At 46.8% G+C, this 23,265-nt stretch overlaps 1 protein-coding gene and 1 pseudogene across 2 annotated transcripts in view; both read right to left on the bottom strand.

The window, feature by feature from the left end:
• The window catches only part of DNAJB6 (DnaJ heat shock protein family (Hsp40) member B6), a 739,852-nt gene that overhangs the window by 179,430 nt on the left and 537,157 nt on the right, over positions 1 to 23,265 (bottom strand). The gene's annotated exons all lie outside the window — the stretch shown is intronic.
• Positions 18,682 to 19,522, bottom strand: LOC138569020 (small ribosomal subunit protein eS10-like; annotated as a pseudogene).

The following is a 23,265-nucleotide window of genomic DNA, read 5'->3' as shown; positions in this document are numbered from 1 at the left end:
CAACTCTGCTATGAAACTGGTGGACATGCATGTGCCCCCGGCCCCTCTAAAATTCAGCCGGCCAAAGAGCAAACCACCCGCCCATTGGTACACCCCAGAGAAAGTCTCCAAGAAAAGCTCAATCACAGCCCTAGAGAAACGGTGGCACAAAAACCATAACTCGGGTGACCTCACCAATCTCAAATCTCTCAGTGGAAATCAGAGGATTCTGATTACCGAGGCCAAAGCTGCATACTACTCCACCACCATAGCTGCAGCCTCTAACAGGAGCAAATCCCTCGCTGAAGTAGTAAAACATTGTAGCAAACCCTCACCAAACCCTGGAGGTACCAGCAACTCTAACTTTAATTGAAAACGTAGACAAAATCTGAGACACCATCGAATCAACCTCACAGCATTAGCATCCCCTGGACCCCAGGACACACACTGCCCCTCTGGACTGAATTCTCTCCTCTATCCCCCCGGATCTCCAAAAAATGATTGCCTCCTTCAAACCTACTTCTTACTCTGGCGAAATAATTGCAGCCTCCATCATTAAACAAATGGGAGGCCCGGAACTAAATGCACTCCTCTGCTTCATCAATGCCTCCCTCGCAGAAGGATCAACAACCCTATATCCAGACCACCTAGTCATCTACACGCCCATTACAAACCCCCAGTTTACTGGCAAAATCTTGGAAAAAGTAGTTGCTACATAACTACTCGCCAAAATCTAACAACTCCTCCTTCTAAATGTCATTCAGCGTCCACCCCAAGTGTTGCATTAAGACAGCCACCATCCAGGTGTTGGATGATGCCCTACAAATCATAGATATGGGGTGACTCATGCCTCCTTGTCCTCGACTTCTTGGCTGCATTCTATATCGTCGACCACCACGTCCTTCTCTCCCTCCTTACTGACAGGATGGGATTCTCTGGTACTGTCCTGAATTAGTTTACCTCCTACTTCTCATGGAGCCACCAGGCTGTTCAAACAAACTTGTGTTCTAACTGACACCAGGTCTCCTGCAGAGTCCACCAAGGCTCCATGCTCTCACAAATACTTTTGAACCTTTACACTGAGCATGTGGGCACTCTCCTCAAAGATCCCAATATAGCCATCCACCAATAGACAGATGATACTCAGTTGAACATGAATTATGTCCTGCGCTTTTTACTCTCGTTTCCACAATTAGCTAGCCATCATCCAGTCCTGGATGTCGACTGCCTACCTCAAACTAAACCCATCAAGACTGAATTCGTCCTCATCGGTCCACCCACTAAAAAACGACTTTGGCTCAAGTATATGCACCTAGAACGATTTGATTCACAACTCTCAGACTCAGCAAAATCCTTAGGCTTCACCATAGACAGCGGCCTGTCCTGTTAGAAACACAGAGCCAAGAAGGCCCAAATAGCCTGGCTCAGAATCTCTACCCTTCGAAAAATCAAACCCTTCTTCCCGTCGTAGGACTTCTGACCGTAGTGCAGGCCCTGTGGTCTCGCACATCAATACGGGAAATGTACTCCTGACAGGGCTCCCCGCTGCTTACCTGGCTCCCCTAAAAGCAGTCCACCAGGCTGCAGCTAACCTTATTACAGGAGCACTGAAATGTGACCCATCCTATGTCAACTATATTGGCTTCCACTCCAAGCCAGGATACTGTTCAAGACTGCATGCATTATCTGCAAAGCAATCACGAGTAGCACGCCAGCGTACTTGGTGGCTAAGCTCCACATATCTGGTGGCACTCGCTCCTCGCACAGCAAATAAACATACCGGCTTGAATCACAACTCATCCGCAAAGAGGACACGCAAACAATCCTCCTCTCGGCATGCACCCACCCTCTGGAACTCGATCCCGGTGTCAGCTCGGAATGTCCCCACAATTCTTAATTTTCCAAATCTCTCAAAACATGGCTCTTTCAACAACACTTGACCAAGGACTAATTCCAATGGATACACATACCAACACACAGACCTCACAGTACTACGCTACTGTTAAAAGATGGCAGCCCAAATGCTGACTACCCCCACACTGTACAATGCTCCGCTGCTCTCGAGCTAGGTCCACACTCTAAACAATAAAAATAAAATAAATGACTGCTTTATTGCTCATATTATTTATACACATGTGAAACTTCCAAAGCCTACAAATTAGACCGAGGCACACAGAATGCTATAGTACCAAATCAACAACTTTAATGCAGCATAACAAATCTGTGTATCTGGTTGAAAATCCCGCTAGATGGAAGAGACGCCACCTTTGTAATTCATTTTGGGCGTGAGCCTATCATCTGTCACATGACATAGACTGACAGGAAATTACGAATTTGAGTTTGCACTTATTGGAAGCCATACTATGTAATTGGTAATCTATTAAGTCTGAGGAAGTCCGGTTAACAGATGCAACTAGTTGTATCTGCTTTTACTGGCTGAATGTTCAAACAGATGCATGGATTTGTTTTGCTGCATTAAAGTCGCTGATTTTTAACTATAGCACTCCAATGTGTGCCCAGGTCTTTTTTGGTGATTAGTATCACTGGGATATCATTACAGCTCGGTGGGAAGAGAAGCCACTTTTGTTATTTATATATCTTTCTGTGGTTTGTATGTGTTTAGTGTTGCATGGTTTCCGTAGTCCGATCCTGGCACACTATTCCTACACTACGAATGCAGGTGGCGATTTCCTTTTATGACAGGATGTGAAACCGTGTGAGCATAAGAAGCAGTATCTATCTATACTTCAACTCCTGTGTGGGCAGAAGGGTGGGTGCTTGCAACTCTAAACAGACACAAGCCAAAGAAAAACTATTGTGTAGACTATATTTTGCTCCTTCTATGAAGGCTTTATCCAAAGGTACAGTCTACCTTGAGTCTAACAAATAAAGGAGATGGGTAATAATGTCTGCTGGAGAGAAATTAGTAGCATGTTCTTGCTTTCTCTTGCACTACATAAGGATTTTCCTTTTATTAAAATAGCAGTTTCTTTTGTTTGGTTTTCTGCCCTCCAAAAGTCCATGCAACATTGAGGCATGTTTAAATCACCAAACTCCATGCCCTCAGGTGCCAGACTGCCAATTTCATAGTTTGTAAATTGGGATAGGTTATCTGTTGAACTGGCTGCAATAACAGATTGTGTACTGGGTGCAATATGATTGACGGTTGCATGCACCCAAATGACTATCATCGGAAGCTTCTCCTGGTTCTCCTGGTTAAGCCTGTGAACCACTTTGCATAGGAGGGAAGTTGTGTGAAAGTGTTAACAAATATCCACAACAAACTCATCCATAGAGAATTTCCTAGCAACCTCGGTTTTGGGCATCTAGATGCTAAAGTTGGCATATCTGGATTGCTCCATGCTCTGATGATTTGCACACGTGTATTTGTTTAGTTCCTAAGTGTTTCTGGACCACTGTCTGCTTAGAGTGTTCGCTAAGCAGTTGTGGATCTCTGGGACAGGCTGCAGTTGAATGAAATACTCCTTATGCACCAGTGAAAAATCTATTGTGTTATTTCAGACCACTTTGGAGAGGGTGAAGAATTAATTCTTACTTGCGCTTCAGATCCCATGCCACTTGCTGTGGTCCAGTATCTGAGCCACAGCGACACACCATGCCATTTCTTTTTTAAATCAGGGAAGATGAATTCTGCACCCCCATTTTGCTGGCGAATGTGCTGAGCTAACCGGCATATTTTGGTGTCCGTTGTTATGCCGGAAGTTTAGGTGCCCCATCTCGATGGGTACAGATAGAAGCACAGGTTGAGCCCTGCACCAGTCCCTTCCAATTGCCTCCTCTGCTCTATTGCCATACCCACACGCCTCTCTAACATTGTGCGCAGGGAAACTTTGTTCATCCACCAGTCATTCTGTTTTATGTACCTGCAGTACAGATTGCTGCGCCTTTCTGCCCTCCTATAACTTGCCAAGGTGGATCCAAGGATTGAGCTGCCACCTGGGCAGCGTGAGGTTGGCGAGTCAGTGAACCAGGGGATTGCAGATTGATCACTTTTATTCAGCAACCCTGGAATGGTGATGAAGGTGCCCACTCAGCATTGGAACCGTAGGGAGAGGAACCTCACCCTATCATTTTGAATATCGGTTACTTAAGCACCAACAGCGCCTCGCGGAGAAGGGGAATTCCTTGAATGCTGATGTTGGTGAGCCATGGACAGAGATTTATTTAATTATTTATTTTTTTATTGATATTATTTCAACAACCAACACAAACCAAACTTACCAGTGCATGTGATAATAGTTCAATTTACATCACTTTATCTGTGTCCACTGTTTCCCCCCCCTTCCCGCCCACCCTTCCGAGCATACCCGTCTTCCTGTTCTGTTTCTTCGTCTTGCAGTAGGGATCCCGGTCACTTGGCCCATCATGCGTGGGCCCAAATAATTCAGCTATCAGTTGTCTCCAAGCTATCAAGGTTACAGTCTCTTCCTCCGCCCCAACATTGCTTGCCTCTTGCCATACTACCGTCTCTGCCTCTGCCCATTTCTGTAGATCTTTCCACCATACTTCTATTCTTGGTCTATGACATGCCTTCCACCCCATTGCAATTTTCCTCTTTGCTAATACATACGCCAGGTCTTTCAATTTACTCACATGCTTGGCCTTACATGGTCTAGGAAACCCTCCTATCAGGCAAGCCCACACTGTATCCACCTCTATTTTGACCCCTTTGTCTTCCATCCTATGTGCAATTTCTCCCCAGAATCTCTCTATTATTGGACATGACCAAAACATGTGTACCATTCCGGCATTTTCTTCGTCACATTTGGGACCTGATTGTCGTCCTGCATTTTTGAATTTGGCTATCCTCTGGGGTGTCATATACGCCCTGTGAGTAATATATAATTGTATCTGTTGTAATCTGGCGTTTGACACTTATGTGATATCCTGGGCACGCTCCCACATTCCATCACTCATTGGGGCACCCACTTCCTCTTCCCAGTCTTGTCTGAGTTGTACCACTTCCTTCCCCACTTTGGTCATCATCAGCTCATATGTTCTAGATATTTTGTGCCCCCCCCCCCTCTGCTATATCATATATTGTCTTTATGGTGGCATCCGGTTCATCTGCTAGTATTACTTCGGACCATGTCTCTTTAATTCGCTGCACCACCCTATGATATGTGATGTATTGCCCCATATGTAACCCCGTTTCCTCCACCAGCCCCTCAAAGTCCCTTATACTCCCCTCTTGCCGTATAACACCCATCGTCGCTATCCCCATTGGCTCCCAGTGCTTGCTAATCATTAGTCTTAGTTGCTTTTCTCTTCCCGCCAGAGCGATTAATGGAACCCTCAGGGAACACGGTGACGAGCTATCCATTATCTGACAGGCTCTCTGCCATATCTCCCACCCGAGTGTCATCATGCTCAGGCGGCCTTCCGTATCCGATCTGGGCAACCACATCATATCTTTTAGGAAAAATGGGGCGCAGTCCAGTTGGAAAAGCCTGGATTCAGAGGTCGGCTCCTCAGAGAGCCATTTAGCTACATATTGTAGTTGACTTGCTATATAATAAATTTCATAGTTTGGTAGTTTTATACCCCCTTTCTCGTGTGCGTTTTGTAACTTCCAAAGGGCCACTCTGTTCCTTGTCCCCTGCCAGAGGAATTCCCTGCATATGCTGTTTATCCTAGCAAAGAATCGCCTGGGTATCAAATATGGGATGTTCCCAAAGAAGTGCAATGGTCTTGGGAGGACCACCATTTTAAGCATTGCCCCTCGCCCCATCATCGCCAAGGAGAGCTTCACCCAGAACTTCATACCTTTTTCAATATTCCGCATAGCTCTCTCAGTGTTGGGTTGATGTTCTGCTTCCACCGTATGATATATGTCTATCCCTAGATATCGGAACGTGCTGACCTCCCATGGTATCTGCAGGATCGGTAACTGCTCTAGTGGGATCCCTTTATACCTGCCTAGTGGAAATAAACAAGATTTTTTGGGGTTCACAGCTATGCCTGAAAGCCTTGCAAATCGTTCCATCACTTCCAGGACATACTGGAGGTTCTCTTCCAGGTAGCGTAGATACAGCAGCATATCATCAGCGTACAAGGAAATTAGATGCGGTTCCCCTTTTATGGTGATGCCTATTATATCTGCCTCAGGTATATCACCAGGGGCTCTAAGGCCAAAATATACAGCATGGGGGACCACAGGCATCCCAGTCTAGTGCCTCTGCTAAGTTGCCACCTCTCCGATATAACTGCTCCTGTCTTCACCCTGGCCAGCGGCGCACTACATAGTAGTTTTGGACCATTTGAGATACCCAGGCCCTATGCCGTAATTGGTCAGAGTCGCAATCAGCCATGGCCATTTGACCGAGTCAAAGGCTTTATTGCATCCAGAGAAACTATTGCCATCTCGTTAAACATCGACAGGGGTCTGTAGGAGCTGCACTCATGGCCAGGCTTATTGGGTTTGGGGAGTGGTATGATGATCGCCTCCCTTAGGGACTCTGGTCTTCAGACTTCATATGCCTCATTTAGCATCTCTAAGAGCGGGGGGGGGGGGGGGGGGGAGTACCTCATTTTTGTACATCCTCTTTCGCCATTGTCCTGATTGTTGGTCTGGGAGTCTCGCTTTGTATAGCCATGTCAGAACTCTCCCTGGTTTGTCCCCCCCTCCATGCTGCCTCTCTATGTATTTTTTTTTATAGTTGAGGTTGCACAGCCTTTCCCAATAACCCGTGCATTTCTGCTGCAGCCTAAGTATTGCTTCATTATCTCCCTAGGTGCTACCTCCCCTTTTCAATGCTATTTCTAGCTCAGTTTCCGCTTCTTGTAGTTCAGCCAAGATCCCTCCTTGTAGCCCCCTGGACTTGGCTATAGCTATCCCTCTCACTACTATTTTAAAGGCTTCCCAGAGCGTACCCGCTGACTCCACGCTGCTAGTATTGATCTCAAAGTAGCTGCTTATTTCTTCTCTCATGTCCTCCCTAAACATATTATCCTTCAACGCCTCTGCTCGGAGGCGCCACATCGGTATCTTCACTCTCGGGGGCCGGTATTGCCATACTAATAGCAGCAGCGAATGGTCCAAAAGGACCCTCGCTTTGTATTCTATCTGCGCTATTTCTGTCATCAGTTCATGTGTGATGAACACATAATCCAGTCTAGTGTGTAGGTTCTGGGGGGCTGAATAGTGCGAATATTGCCTATCCTGTAGATGGTGTGACCTCCATGCATCCTCTAACTCGAAATCCGGTAACAGACTGCAATGTCCTGGCTGCTGGGGTGGGTGTGTCTATTTTAGTATCAGATCTATTTATTTTCAGGTTTAGTACGCAATTGAAGTCTCCTCCCCAAATCGCTGCCCTCCCCCTCCCCCCAAGCTCTCGCTAAGTTTGCTATATAGGGTTCTAAAGTATGCCGCCGTGCACGGATTCGGGGCATATGAGTTTATAATACATATTTCCTTGTTTTCCACTAACCCCTTCATTATTAGCATCCTCCCGTCTGGCTCGACCGTGGAGAGCAGTAACTGAAACGGAACATGCGGTGCGACACAGGTAATCACCCCACTGGCATAAGTGAGTATGCTGTGCTCACAACAGTCCCTCTCCACTTCTTTCAGACCACCTCCAGTTTTTCTTGCGTTAAGTGAGTTTCTTGTAGCAAGGCTGTGTCTTCTGCCTGCGCAAATACATCATAACCTTATTCCTTTTTAAATAGCTATTGAGCCCTCTGACATTCCAGGTAACTACTTCCCATAACATATCCAGGTCCCACTCTTCCCTCCGCAAATACAGTCCAAGTCTCAGTTCTTACCGCCTTTCATGTAGGCTCGTCCCCAATTTAAACATCCCTCAACTACAAACTCTTCCCCTGCGCCCCACTCCCTCCCACCCTCCTCCCTTCTCAACCCCATCACACTCCCCCAACTCCCTCTCCTCTCCCCTCCCCGCCCCAACTCACACTGAAACACCCCCCTGCCCCCTTTCCCTCCCAACTGTTGCCCAGCTCCATCCCTGGATCTCAGGCTCCCCCACATCTAGCCCTTTCCTTGTCACTGCCTGTACCTGGGACTTAATGGGGAGATGTCGCCCTATCGGTGCACCTACTACTTCTACTGATGGGGGTAAAGCGCATGTATCCTGTGGCTCTGATATATCTATAAGGCGCAGTGCTATGCATCACATATCCAGAATCTTTATCACTATATTCCAGTGCACAGTGTTCTTTTGGCAAGCATATATGGCAGGAGGCTATTGCCTTGCTACCATTCAATTTTAACTAACCCCGCCCCCTTACCCTTATGCAATGTCGCTCCTACCTCCTCGGCCCCCGTATCGTCGGCTCACTTATCCTCTCCGTTTCGGTCCTGGTCCCTCTCCGGCTCTGGACATCCATGCGTGTCCAGCCAACATGTCGCTTCCTCCCGAGTCCCAAAGAAGTGGGCTTTGCCCTTATGCAGAACTTTTAATTTAGCCGGGTAGAGTAACATGTATTTCATCCCTGGGGTGCGTAATCTCCTCTTGACTGCCACATAGCTGTAATGTTGCCTCTGCACCAGCATAGTATAATCCGTGTAGGCCGTGATCGTTGCTGACGCTCATGTTATAGTACCACACTTTTGGAAGAATTCCAGGATCTTTTCGCATCTCTATAGTTCAAAATTGTCGCAATTATAGCTCTGGCGGCGCCCCTGGTTGTGGTCTTCTCGTCTGGGCCCGATGTGCTCGCTCCACCGCAAATCCCTGTGAGAATTTACCAGCTCCTACTGCCTGAAGCAACATATTCTCGACATAGTCCGTGGGGTCCGTGCCTTCTTCTCCTTTTGGCAGGCCGACCACACATATGTTGCTTCGTCTAGCTCGTCCTTCAACTACCTCTGCCGGTTTTCCAAATTGGCCACTTGTTGCTTCAGTACATGGACCTCTTTTGCATTCGTGGTACTTAGTTCCTCATTCTTCTTCATGGCACTTTCCAAGCCACTAGTTCGGTCCGCCAGCGCCCTCACATCTTGCCGCAGTAACTTTACATCTATTCCCACCGTGTCTATCTTCTTTTCCAGCGCTTCTTTGAGCTCGGCCATCGCCACGCCCCACAAGGATTTGAGTTCTGTGATGGCTTCCAGTATCTGTTGGTCGGCGCACTCTCAGTCTCTTGCACCTTCGTCCCGGACTGTGCTGGAGGGGTAGTAGGCTGCTGCGCTTTAGTAAATATGTCCAGGGTCGGCTGCTTCACTTTACCCTCGATTCCCTCTTGGGCTATTTCAGCCCGCCCCTCCGTAACCCTGCGCTCTGGGTTGTCCACAGCTTACGCCCGTATGCAGGTCACTTCTGGCAGCAGTGATTTGTAATGTTTCTTGGGGTCTCCCACCGCCTCGTGTCACCAGGGCCGCGCGCTCCGCACAGCGGGCAAAAGTGCAGCGCTGCACAGTCCATGCAGTCTCATGTGGGCTGGCGGCGCTCCCCTCTGTGTGCCTCTAGTCACGCCCGGACCGTGGGGTTTTTAGCTCGCCACTGTCTCTTGCTTTTGCTGCACTGCGCTGTCCTACTTGGCAGCGGCCCTTTTTTGTCCTTTGTATTTGGGGGCCCCTAGCCGCCCCGCTCCAACTGGGCTGCCAGCTCCTTTTTTTTTAGTAAACAGATGAAGCCTCATGCTGCTCGCTCAGACCGCTTGTGGGCTGGTGGCACTGCTTTGTTGTGCTGTATTGTCACACCCGGACCACGGGGTTATTTAGCTCTCAGCTGTGACTTGTGCGCCCCCGCCATGAATTCCCATATGGCGGCAGTCCTGAGGTGTGTTTCCTTTTTCTTGTTTGCTTTTTTCAGGGGGGGCACCCGTCGGTCCTCCACCCCCTGTACAGCTCGCTCCAAGCTCTAAATTAGTTGCAGCCTGCCTGTGTCCAGGAGCTACGTCAACAGTCCCACGTCGCACTCCCCGCAGCTCAGTTATTTGGAGCTGCCCGCTCCACGTTACGAGGATGTTTCGGCAGCCTGCGCCTCATACGGTGATTAGGCCACGGCGGACCCCGCCGTCTTTAGTCCTCAGGGCCTCACGCTCCACACTATGAGGTGTGCCGCAGGCTCCCACCCAACAGCGGCCCTTTATTGTAGTAGTTGGGGGGCTCCCAGCCGTCTTCCGTATCAGAGCTGCTCGCTGCCTATTGTTGTTGGAACTGCAGCCTGCATCCGTAAACTTCAGTAACCATCCCCGGACACGCTTGTCGCTGCTCTCCTTTCTTTCTTGTTATGATATGATATGGCATTTGTAACACGCTTATACACAAGTGTTTCAAGGCGCAAAATTGTTGTTGGGGCTGTTCGCTCCGCGTTGTGTAGAGGTTTCATAGCTCACGCAGAATGTATCCAACAGACCCGAGGCAGATCTGTGTTGCGCTTCTTGGGGGCTCCCCGCCGTCCTAAGTCACCAGAGCTTCCCTTCCAAGCTGTGCGTTGTTTCGCAGCTTCGTCTGTTCTTCCAGCCCACTCCTGGGCTGACGGCCGCACTTTGCTACTGTTGCCAGCTACCAACGTCGGCTGCTTCTTCTCCGGGGCGCACCCCTCGGGAGTCCTTTGTTCTCAGGCCGCCATCTTGATGTCCATTTCACAGCTGGGTCCAGGATACAAAGTGGCCAAACAGTTGCTCCTCCGCCTCAAACATCACTCCGGCTCACTCTTTCTCTGCCCAGTATGCTCACACAAATTTCATGTGATTTTTGAACTGCAATCAGCTGTTTTGATGCACGCTTCTTGACGGATCTATGTACCGGATCATGGAGCTCTCAGGAAACACAGTCTATTCCATGGCTGCCTAGCCACGCCCCCATGGACAGAGATAAGAGGGAACAAAGGTGTGCTCAAGAAACCTGGTTATCAGTGAGTAACTTAAAGGCAGCAGTAAAAGAAATTAGAGCAGAAAATTAAGATCTTGAAAGGAGATCGAATCATTATCAGAATTTTGGGCATATTGGAACTAATACCAGCGGGTATAATGGGGAGCTTAATTCTTCCCACCATTCAGATAGGAAGGGCATACCATAGCAAGCCCTTGGCCTCCTTCGAGGACCAAAATAACATACGCATTCAATTATAGAGAGGGGAACCACATTCTAGGCTCAGCTTTTGAGAACGGGCATTACAATATCAGTGTGACAAGTTAATGATATTGATTGATTGCAGCCCATCAGTCTATAACATCGGGAAGAGCTTTGATGCACTCCACAAGATAGTGATAAAGGAGTTAACTGTTCAATGCTCTTCCCAGAAAACTCTCGGTATGTCAGGATGTGAAATGACATTTTGGGTGCTCCTAGGGGCAGTAAGGGTTGAATATTTTATTTTACAGCACCATTTCCAGGAAACACCAAAAAGAAATCCTATATATTGCCAGGTATTATACTTTACTCATGACAGCACATAGGTGTGGTTTGCACTTCTTAGACATGACGTAGCTTGCAACATAGATGACTTAAGGTGAAAGCAAGGACTATATCCATTTATTTTGACAGGTACTTTATTAAGCTTCCCATGCAACATTAAATACATTTGTCACAAGAGGGGCACAATGGATTTTAATGTAGTTGGAGCTCGACACAATGTTATGCCTTTACCACACAGTCAAATGGAGCTATAGCTTTGGAATACTGCAATCTTCGATTTCACTGCAAGAAGGCTATGACGGACCCAGAATACTTGTATTGGTGAAACTGCACACCCAAATTTGAGTTCATGTACTTTTTTTAACCTCTGTTTAACAAATGTCACAATTTTGTTGGTTGCAATTTAATATAGATGGCAACATTATTACTGCATTAGATTTGGACATCGGCATAACTAGTGCTAAGAACACTTAGTTCTTCTGCAAGAGTATGGATGGAGATCATACATGATTATGGTAAAGTAGTTGATATCTGGAGACGGTAGTAGAAAAAGCGTATTCTTACTAATCCTTTGTCCATGATACTTCACCATGAATAGATAGATGGTTGGTCACACTAGTGATTCGTAAATATTCTTCCAATTATACAATCATTTCCCACACTATGACAAAGCTCCTGTAGCTATAGGATTGTCAGTATTACATGAAGAACCCATCCTCCCTGGAGGTTTAAGTCTAATGCTTATACAGACCTGGCGCTCAGTTATGCGCTTCACACTGAGTTAAATGAGAGATCAGCACATAATCCATCCACAGCTTGGGAAGCAATTAATGTTTGTCTGTGGGAGTTTGTACATTCATGGAGACTCGAGTTTTATGATCATTGAGAAGTCCTCTGACTGACTGAAACTCATTTGACATGATCCGAGACGGAAAATACAGCAACTGGGTGACATGAACTACTGTCCGATATATGGGAAGGGGTGGCTGTGACTAAATACCTGTTCAGAAGAGTCATGGCCCGTCGCTTAGGGAGGCAGACCAGGCAGGGAGACTCTTGGCTTGGACTCCCTGTAGCAGGAGGAGTACCCAACCCATTTAAGAAATTGCCATGTATGGTGTAGCATATAAGGAGGCTTCTGAAATTGCCTAAGCCCGGTTATGCTTTGCCAAATACAAAGACTTAAACATCATGGTAAATATTTCATAGTTACCTAGACCAAGCTGAATTGCCATGAAAAGACAATTGTCACCATGAGCCCTTTAATGGGTCCTTATTGGTAACAGACTGCTGTGGTAATTCCGGATATAAAGTCTTGTAAGGCACCTGGCTCAGACAGCATTACTGCTGAGTATTATACAAACCATATTGATATTGTAGCACCGAAGCCGCTTGCTACATATGAGGAGGATTAGTTATTTGGCTCTTTCCTCACTAGAATAGAAGAGGCCTGGGCTCTTCCATTACTTAAGCCCAAGAAGGCCAATACCTCTTTTAAATCATATCACCAATTGCATCTGTTAAATCTAAACAGTAAAATGGTGGCAGAATGTTTTTTCCTGCATTGTGGCTTTATTCCAGGCATGGGTTATACACTGTCTTTTGTGTGGTGCTGTTACAGATGTCAAAAAAGCATTGGGCTCCTGGAGTGCTATTTTCTGTTTACTATCCACTAGGTGATGGGAATGGGTGGTAGGTTCCTTTCGTTGAACGGATTGCTAGACAGTAAACCAGTTCCCATGGTTGTGGTAAATTCACGTGCCCACTATCCCAGGAATTTGCACTTGGAACTAAACCACTAGCGTGTATTTGGTTGCTGGAACATGTAGATGGGGCATTCAGTTTTACACAAAAAGAAAAACGATCGCTTCTCTATACTCTGACAATCTGATGGTTGAACTTTGCTCTTCTGAGCAGAATGTTGCTCAGGTTAAAGAAGTGATCGCCTTTGGCATCCTCTCTAGCCTCCAAATAAATTAGAGTTGTTCCCCCTGACCAAGGTTACCCATCAGGCTGTGGCAGAGGAGTTTTCGCTGGTGTCCTCAGAGCATTTGTTATTGCGGTGTTTAGATATCACATATTATGCAGATATATGTGAATACGTTATCTATTGCTGTCAATCTACTCATACAAAAGATTACTAGATCGAGCAGGTTATCTCTCTCGCATTTGGCCCCATTTAGATAAACTCACTCAGGCTCATATATATGTATGGGATACATTACTCACCAAAATCGTATTTCTGATGCTTGTATCTGCTTAGATTCACATGCTGTGCATAGGCCGACATCTAGTGCAAATTGCGGAGTATTAGTTTGTTTTTCGAAACTCGAAAATGGGCGTCGACACAGGGTGTGCCAGTAATACTATCCCTAGTGTGACGTCCACTGTACCCTTGATCCCTCATGCGTCTGGGACCCTCAGGTTGTACTTTTTCTGACATGAGGAGTAGCGCGAGTACAGATTATCCAAGCAGATAGATAGAAAGATAAGACTACAAGCATCCATGCGCCTTCTCTCAGAGGGGAGGAAGGGCGGGTCGCATGTGAATCTAAGCAGATACAAGCATCAGAAATACGATTACAGTGAGTGATGTATCCCTTCTGAGGCTTGTGGAATCTGCTTAGATCACATGCTGAGCATAGATTAGCGAGCAGTGTTAGAAGGAGGTGGGATGTGAGAAGGGTCATGAGCAAATAAATGTCTTAGAACCGCTTGTCCCACTTGAGTATCTGTCTTGGAATGGGTGTCAATGCAGTAGTGCTGGGTAAAAGTGTGAATAGAGCTCCAGGTAGCTGCTTTGCAAATTGTGTCAAGGGGTACATTTGCAATGAAAGCCAGAGTGGCCCCAATGCCTCTTGTAGAGTGGGCTCTTGGCGTGAAAGGCAGAGTTTTTTCAGAAAGGGAGCAACACAGCTGGATAACGTTTATAATCCACTTAGAGATGGCACCTTTAGAGACGCGATCTCCTTCTTTGCCTGTAGCTACGTAGACAAACAGTTGGTCTGTTTTCCTTAGCGGTCTGGTTTTGTTTACATAGTATAGGACCGCCCTACTCTCATCTAGGGTGTGTAGTTTCACCTCAGCCGAGCTTTGTTGGTCTTGGAAGGAAGCCGGAAGCTCGATGGACTGGTTCACGTGGAATTTAGAAATAAACTTAGGTGAGAACCTAGGGTGTGTTCGTAAAACCAGTTTATCTTTATGGACAGTAAAGAAAGGATCCTGCACTGACAGAGCCTGAATTTCGCTGACCCTTCTTATAGACGTAATGGCTACCAATAATGCAGTTTTATATGTCAGGTGTTTGAGACTGCTTTTATGCATGGGCTCGAAAGGAGGGCCCATGAGTTTAGCAAGCACCACATTAAGGTCCCATCCTGGTGGTGGGTTAGAAATTGGAGGGTGAAGTCTCCTTACTCCTTCCATGATGGCTTTAACCACTGGTACTTTCCACCACGATACCTTGTTATGCGAGGTGGTGTATGCTGACAGAGCTGCCATGTGTACCTTCAGTGAATTAAATACCAACACTGCATCCAGCAGGTGGAGCATGTAGGTGACTATAGTGGAAGGAGTGCAATCAACTGGGTTGATTTGCTTATTCTGGCACCAGATAACGAATCTTTTCCATTTGTCAAAGTAGCAATACCTTGTGTTTGGCTTCCTAGATTCTTTTAGGATGGCCATACATCTCTGAGGTAAATTGAGATGTCCAAACTCTATGACCTCAGGAGCCATGCTGCCAGGTTCATTGAGTTGGGTTGAGGATGCACTGTCTGACCTTGGTGCTGGGACAGTAGGTTGTACCAGCACGTGAGTTTGATGGGTTTGCACACCGCTAGTCTGCGTAAGTGTGGGAACCACGGTTGCCTCACCCACATGGGAGCAACTAGGACGAGCGTCATCGGTTCCCTGTGCATCTTATTGACCACCTTCCAGATGAGAGGGGTTGGTGGAAAAGCGTACGCAAACATCCCCGACCAGTTCATACACAGGGCGTTCCCCTGGGAGTCTGGTTGGGGGGACCTGGATGCGAACCCTGGGCACTGTCTGTTTTCGCTTGTGGCGAATAGGTCTATAGTGGGAAAACCCCACTGAGAGAAGAGATATTCTACGATTTCTCTGTGTAGACCCCATTCGTGTTCTTCCGGGAGGGGATCTCTGCTTAAAGAGTCCGCCAGAGAATTGAGCTCCCCTGGAACATGTTGAGATGACAGGTAGATGTTCCGTCTGAGTGCCCATATCCTAATTTTCTGGGCAAGCTTGGACAGATTTGGCGAACAAGTTCCTCCCCGTTTGTTTAGGTAAAACATAGCTGCTGTGCTGTCTGTCAGGATCTGCACTGACAGGTTCAACAGGTAGGGCTCGAACGCTTGGAGCGCTCTGAATACTGCCAGTAGCTCTAGCAGATTGATATGATTCTTGGCCACTGAGTGAGACCAGAGACCTTGAGCTGTGTGGTGGAGATGGTGTGCTCCCCACCCTGACAGGGATGCGTCTGTTGTGACAGAGCCTGCACCTCGGGATCGTAAAAGGGTTTCCCCTCAACGGGTTTTCTCTTGTCCATCAGTGAACACTTTGTAACTCGCCAGCAGGGTGGTGGAGTTGGCAATCCTTGCCTGGTAGGCGGAAGTGGAGGCTACCTTCCTTCCCAACCCATAGATCTTCTTGCTCTCCTTGTCGGGGGGAGCTTAAGACGATAAGGGTGTTCCCGCCCTCTTTCGGGTATTAGTCACTACCAGGGAGTCCGGCTTCAGTTGCCCCCTTATGTAGGGTGGGTCTAATTGGGCTGCCCTGAACAGTTTTTCAATCCTGGGGTTTACTGCCCTGGTGAGGTTGGGATTGAGAAGGGAAGGGTCTATTCTCCTTTGTATTGACTTGAGAATAGGGATGACCTGGGCAACAGGTCTCTTTTCTCCCACTAGTTCCTCGGCAAAGTCCCTCTCCTCCTGTGCTCCCTGCGTATCTATGCGGAAGTGCTCAGCCGCTCTAGATAAAACCTCATTTAAGAGAGGTTGCTTGTCAACAGGAGAGTCGGTAACCGGAGGTTCTTTGTCTACTGGGGAGTCCACTCTGTAGACTTCTGGGTCATCTTCCTCCTCCTCTTGGCCCTCGTCATCCCCATAGTAATCCATTCCAGTTTGGACGTCCAACGTGGCCATTTCTGGATCCTCGTTAAATGATGGATCCTCATCATATTGAGAGTATGGCTGAACGTGGAAAGGGTCAGAAGACCTACTTTGCGTTGGCGCCTCAACTCGAGGTTTTTTACCAGGGGTATGCGGGTCCTTAGACACTGAGGGAGTAGCCCCGTCAGGGGTATAGGCGAGGAAGTGCTGTGGATTTTTGGCATAGAAGTCTGCTAGGGATGACGTTCTAGACATAACTGTCTATATCCTCACTTGACCATTCTTTAGAGCTTGGGATTACCCTTTCCTGAGAGTGTTTCCCTGCTATATCCTGACTGGACCTATGGCCTTGTGTAGGGGTCTTGGATAATTTTACAGAAGACTGACTTGTCCTTATGTGTCTGTGGTGCAGATGAAGGCTGGGAATGCTTTTTCTGCTGTTTTCCTCCCTCCCCGTGAGTGGAAGAGTGCTTCCCCGGTGATTTCACCTTTTCGGAGCTCTTCGACGTCTGGTGTCGAGATTCGGGGGTAGTGTCCCTTACCTTAGAGAGTGGAGATCGAGACATGGGAACAGCCGTCACGCGGTCTGCTGACGCCGACACCTGGAGTGCGGCCTGAGGATGGTGGTCGTCTTCGTCTCCCAACGATCGAACCTCCGTTACTCTAGTGAGCGAGGCACCCTTGGCAACAGTGGATGGTTGCCTGGTGTCATGGGGCGTTCTTGATCGAGAACGCCCAGAGGACACAGATTTGGTGGACCGTTCTCTGCGTGCCTCTCTGAGAACTCGACGCGCGCGTCAAGTCTCGGTTGGACTTCGAGTGCTTAGGGGAAGTGCTGTCAGTAGCACTTTTGTCACCGGGGTGTTCCCCATAGCTGTCCTGCCGGACAACCTTCCGAGGTCGGGGACTTGCGCTTGGCTGTCTCTCGACGCCACGTTGCCCTCGCCGTCCGATAGGATGGTGTCGCTGCCATCACAGAAGGCACCCTCCGCTTCCATGGCCTCTCGTTGCCTGCCGTGGTGGGCCGTTTGATCGAACGGTCCTTTAGAGTCTTCGGTTTAAACCAACTACACACTCTGCAATTCGCCTTGGGGTGGTCCCTCGGCAAGCAGAGGTTACAGGTGGCGTGTCTGTCAACCCAAGGGTACTTGCGGTTGCACTTGGGGCAAAATTGGAAAGGGGTACCCTCCATACGCACCCTGTGGCAGCGGGCTAGTGTGTGTAGGAATATATAAGAAATTGCATGCATATATATATATATATATATATATATATATATATATATATATATATATATATATATAGTGTTGAGTATGTACCACCCCTCACTCACCCTACTTGCAGGGGCCGAGGCCAGAGGCCTTCCTAAGCCCAAAGTCCGCCGTGCAGCTCTTGACGGTTGTTTTCTTCTCCGGGCCGGCGTCGAGTGTCGACCTTCGGTGACTCGACGATGGGATGGAGAAAATGGGGAAATATTATGATATTTTGCAAAATTATGGCTACGGCCAAGGAACTCCGCAGGATGCTTCCAACCAGTATGGCGGAAAAAAACAATCTGAGGGTCCTAGACATGTGAGGGATCATGGGTACAGTGGACGTCACACTAGGGATAGTATTACTGGCACACCCTGTATCGACGCCCATTTTCAAGTTTCGAAAAACAAACTAATACTCTGCAGCTTCCACTAGATGTCGCCTATGCACAGCATGTGATCTAAGCAGATCCCACAAGCCTCAGATATATATATGTTCAAATATGGAGATTCCACTATTCATTCCAATTATTTCATATCACTTATTAGATTGTTTGGGCTGGTGGACACCTGCGAGTTGGATGGACTGTACTGACATTACCATGTCATTTGGTGGTGACTAGGAGCCCTGGATATGGAAACACACATACTACTTGATTGCTCAATTGCAGCATAAATATGCCTGTTCCTTAGGGTCAACGTGTTGTTAAAGAGAGAGTTGTGGTCACTGCTAATAATGTAGGTGGTTTATGCAGGGTGCTAGATACAGTGAGTGGTACCGTTATAGCTGCTCACAGATTGCAGACACACGCACAAATTAGCCTACACACACCTCAAATGTATATGGTGAGGGCATGGAGATTTGATTGCATATTCGACCCAAGTATTCAAAAAGAAGTAGCTAAACAAGGCTAGACGACTTCATCAACAGCACTGTCCATACTCTTCCCACCCTTCCCAAATGCACCCCAGGTCACTGTTCTAGTTGACTATGTATTCATAGCACGTTTACAACACTGCACTGTCAATAGTGTGTAAAATGGATTTGCACAGGAGTTCTTAGTCTCCTGCTGGAGGCAGACGGGAGACAGCCCTGGGTGTGGAGATATGTTCCACCAGCTGAGACAAAATCTGCACACACAGAGCATTTCAATAAAATGCAAATATCAAATCCTTTTTTCAAGAAATATTTACATCAGGCTTCCTTTTTTTTATTTTTGGGGGATTTTCAAGAACTTTATTACACACAAAGAAATCCAAAGTAGAGTTCACTGAGGAGGCTGGCCACCTCCTCTGCCAAATCCACCACGAAACTGGAAATCCTGCACCAGCTTCTGCTTTTTTGTCAGCACCAGGTGGGGCAGTACTGCGTTTGTATGCATGTATCTCCATCAGCCTCACCGCGATTGAGACGAGCGGGACACTCTCCTTCCAGACTTTCCCAATCTCTGGACGACTTCTGCGCAGTGTGGCTGGCACGATTACGGGAGGCAGATGCAGGAAGTCACACAGGTTTTGGATGCCTTCATTGGTCAAGTACCAATACAAAAGTATCCAACCAAACATCTCCTTCACATAATGATGGGATTTCAGACTGCATGGCCTACATGACACATTGGATGGGAACGTTCTTGTCTGCCACTCGGGTTGCTTGGGCATGTGCACATCTTTCCTGGCCAACATGACTCCCTCCTTGAACAGGAGTTCAGAGATGGCGATTCGGTTGTTCTTGGGCATCAACATCTCTGCAGCTGCGTGGTGGGCCACAGCACAAAAGAACAAGTTACTTACCAACTGGTAACGTTCTTTCGATTGGATGTTCCTCCAACATATTCCTCATCTTAGATGTATTCCATCCAGCTTTGCTCCTCTTCGGAGATTTTTTCAGTAGAGGGCGCCATGCGTCGATGTCGTCGAGTCGATGGTCCCTCGAAGGCCTCCGTCAAGGGTGACATCATCGGGTGTATAAGTAGCACGCGCGGCACCCGTTGGCCTCAGTTCTGTTTTTCCCCCTTTTTTTGCCTGTGATCTTGTACTGTGTAGATTGTGCCGGCAAGTGGGTATCAGCCTTGCGAGATTTGAGATGGCAATAACCCGGAAAAATCTACGAGGGGTAGGTTGGGAGGGTGATGAGGAACATCCAATCGAAAGAACGTTACCAGTTGGTAAGTAACTTGTTCTTCGAATGGATTGCATCCTCGAACTTATTCCTCATCTTAGATAGGCTCCCAAAGCAGTATTTTGTTACTTTCTCTGGAGGAGGGGTCAGATTTTTTCCCCATCAATGCCTTTAGATGGCGGAATAAAGCACTGCTTTTCCAAAAGTCAGCTCCCTAGACGGGGAAGCATCCAGGCTATAGGATTCTGAGAAGGTGTGAAGTGAAGTTGCTGCTTTGCAAATGGACCTTATTGGGAAATCTCTTTGAAGGGCCGTGGAAGAGGCGATGCCTCTGGTAGAATGAGCCCTTAACCCTTCTGGTGGGTCTTTTTGTGCTAGTCTGTAGCATTCCGAAATGCACAGTACGATCCAGCGTGAAATTGTCTGTTTTGTTACCGAATGACCCAGTTTCCTTTCTGTGTAGCCTATAAAGAACTGGTTGTCCACTCTAAGCCTAGAAAGTCTAGAGATGTAAAAGCTTAAAGCTCTTTTTGGATCCAGTCTGTGTAATCTTTCTTCCTCCTTAGAAGGATGAGGCGGAGGATAGAAGGAGGGTAAAACAATTTTCTGACTTAAATGAAAATCAAATATTACTTTTGGTAAAAATTATGGTTTAACCCTCAATACAACCCTATCCTTATGGAACACAGTATAGGGTGGCCCAGAAGACAGTGCCTGCAATTCGCTCACTCTTCTTGCCGATGTTAGAACTAAAAAGGCCGTTTTCCAGGTTAGTAATCTTAAAGGATAGTTCCGGGACTTTTTTTTTATTGTTCCTATGGTTCGGCCATGTGTTTTTAAGCATAAATCGGTAGATCGTAGAAAACTTTCCTATGGACCTTATCCGACTTTTCGTCCATTAACGCACTCGAAATCAGCCGCCATTTTCTGATAATCCTATCATTTCCCCCCATCGCCCTGGCTTACCTTCTTTTGCGGCACTAAATCAAATCCCCCGCCCCTGAAACAGACTTGATCAAAACATTCATATTCCCCGCCTCTATCCGTGACGTGACTGAGCTGCGTAGGCAAACGCGCCCAGGCGTCTTCTACGCGACTCCACACAGAACCAGGAAATCAACACAGATGAGCTCACACAACAACGCGCCACAATTGGGAATATGAAACTGTACTTTTAAATTAAACCGCAAGATTGTAAATTTGGTAAAGTACATTTATTTGACATCAAATGTTTTGAGAATATTCAGCGATTTGCATTTTTATTTGCTCACGTTCCAAAAAGTTTGTTTTTGAGGCACACGATGTTCCTTTGCTGTACACAGGGTCTTAGATCATCTCACAATACAGCGCCACAATTCGGAATATGAAACTGTGGTTTAAAAGCAAACGGCAAGATGGTACATTTGGCAAAGTACATTTATTTGACATCAAAGGTTTAGAGAATATTCAGCGATTTGCATTTTTATTTGCTCTCGATCCAAAATAGTTCGTCTTGAGGCAAGCGATGTTCGTGTGCAGTACACAGGGTGTTGGTTTACGATAAAATAAGCTCTTCGGTCGCACTGATAATCGCATGGCTGTTCCAACAACGAGGCACTAGGCCACCACAACGGTCAGTATGTTGCATCTAGCCGTTAGTACCGCGTAAGGGCATACTTGTACTGGGCGATCGTCCCATAAAATGGTCAGGGTGGTAACGTTGTTCACGCGGAGAAGCAGCTGGCGGTTAAAAAACCCATCCGGCGGTGTCTGGTACTCGTGACACAGACAATAATGGATGATGTACCTGTTTGAAAAACATAAAAAATGAAATTAGTCTCACCATCAGATCTTTATTAAAATTATTCATTTTATATATTAGGTCGGGAAATTATTTCATAGCTAGGACAGTGCAACTGGGTATTATACGTCAAGGGGGGGCTGTAGGATACTGAGACAGTCCCACAGTGCAGGGGTTGACAGGGAGGCAGTGCAGGTGGAGAGTGGAAGGGCCCAGGACCGAGGTCGCAGACAGTGGACCAGTTGTAGCAGGGGAGAGGGAGAGAGAAAGCAGAAACAAAGAGGAAGGTTTTGAGGTGCTTCCGTAAAAGGAGATGGTTCTCCCCAAGATAGTGCGCGGTACAAAACAATATGCCACATAGAACGAACAAGTACAACTTAACCCGTCTTTAAAGCTACTGTATAGTAATTAAATTGCGGTATAAACTCATCTAAAGAGTTACTTACATTATATTTGCATTTTCCATTGTGTCTGTGCGTAGGGCAGCCCCGAAATACCACTCCTATGCCGACGTTATTTCTTCTAATGAACGAACATGAAATGGCTTTCGTTTCTGAAATTATATTCATTATCGTTTCTTACGTTATTGCCCCACACCCCCAAAAAAGTCTTTCGGGATGGTCCCGGCCTGTCAAGGTCAAATAACAATAGAACCTTATACTGAGTCGTGGACCATTCCGGCACCCGAGCAAAAAATCAAAGCAGCTGATCTTCACTTTGAACGAGCACACATTCCTAGTTAGCTACATTCAGTGTAAGGCCATCTCACAGGACTTGAAATTTACACTCCATCTTTGCATTTCCATCTTTGCAGCCCCAGAGAACCATAAATACGGAGACATTCTATATTTTTTGAAAAATGATTTATATTACTGTTTGGTTGGATAGACACATTGCATGTACACTGAGCAATCACTTTTATTTACACATTACATAGATACACATATTCAATGGGCCTGCGACATGAGGAGACTCGAGAGAACAGACAATCAAATTACAATCATTTAAACCGTGATGTGTATTTCTCAATGAGCTCTTCTTTAGGTGGACATGGAACAGAGGCAATGTTGGGTGGTAATGCAGTTGTCCCCTGCACAGGTTCGTTCACAACTCCATTTATGTGCCTATCTAGGACGTCAACAATAAGTCTCTCAATAAACTCATATTGCATATCCTCAAACACTGGTTTGATCACCCATTGTTTACTTCTTTTAGTGAAGGCCTTATTGTAGCGAAGCGTCCCTAAAGTTCCGGTCGTCCTACTTTGTTGACGGCCAACATTATGGTTATGTGCCAAGACCGCTAGGAGAGTCCGATTTATCATGCCCTCCATGCCAAAATGCAATCGTTTTGGCCTGTACTTTAGGCACATATTGTGGAACACCTCCAAATCTCCTGTGTGGCAGAATTCCGTGAGTCCCCTCAAATCTCTTGTTATAGTTTTATCAAATACAATCTTTTCAATGGCTTTGTGAGTGGGTGATGAAGGAATCAACCACTTCTTCTTCCGTGCCTCCTCTGTGGACAAATGGCCATGTTCACAATTGTGGAAATGTTGGTTTGTGTTCCAACGGTGAACGTTGGTACAGTGTAACATTACTGACCGCCATTTTTCCAGTAGAATTTCCAACGACCCTCCACATGTTTTTGAGCTC

The sequence above is a fragment of the Ambystoma mexicanum genome, chromosome 2q, assembly GCF_040938575.1.
Source record: "Ambystoma mexicanum isolate Mex_15411 chromosome 2q, UKY_AmexF1_1, whole genome shotgun sequence".
In the NCBI taxonomy this organism is placed as follows: Eukaryota; Metazoa; Chordata; class Amphibia; order Caudata; family Ambystomatidae; genus Ambystoma; species Ambystoma mexicanum.
Note: the sequence above shows the minus strand (reverse complement) of the source record. Positions and strands in the feature narration are given on the sequence as shown.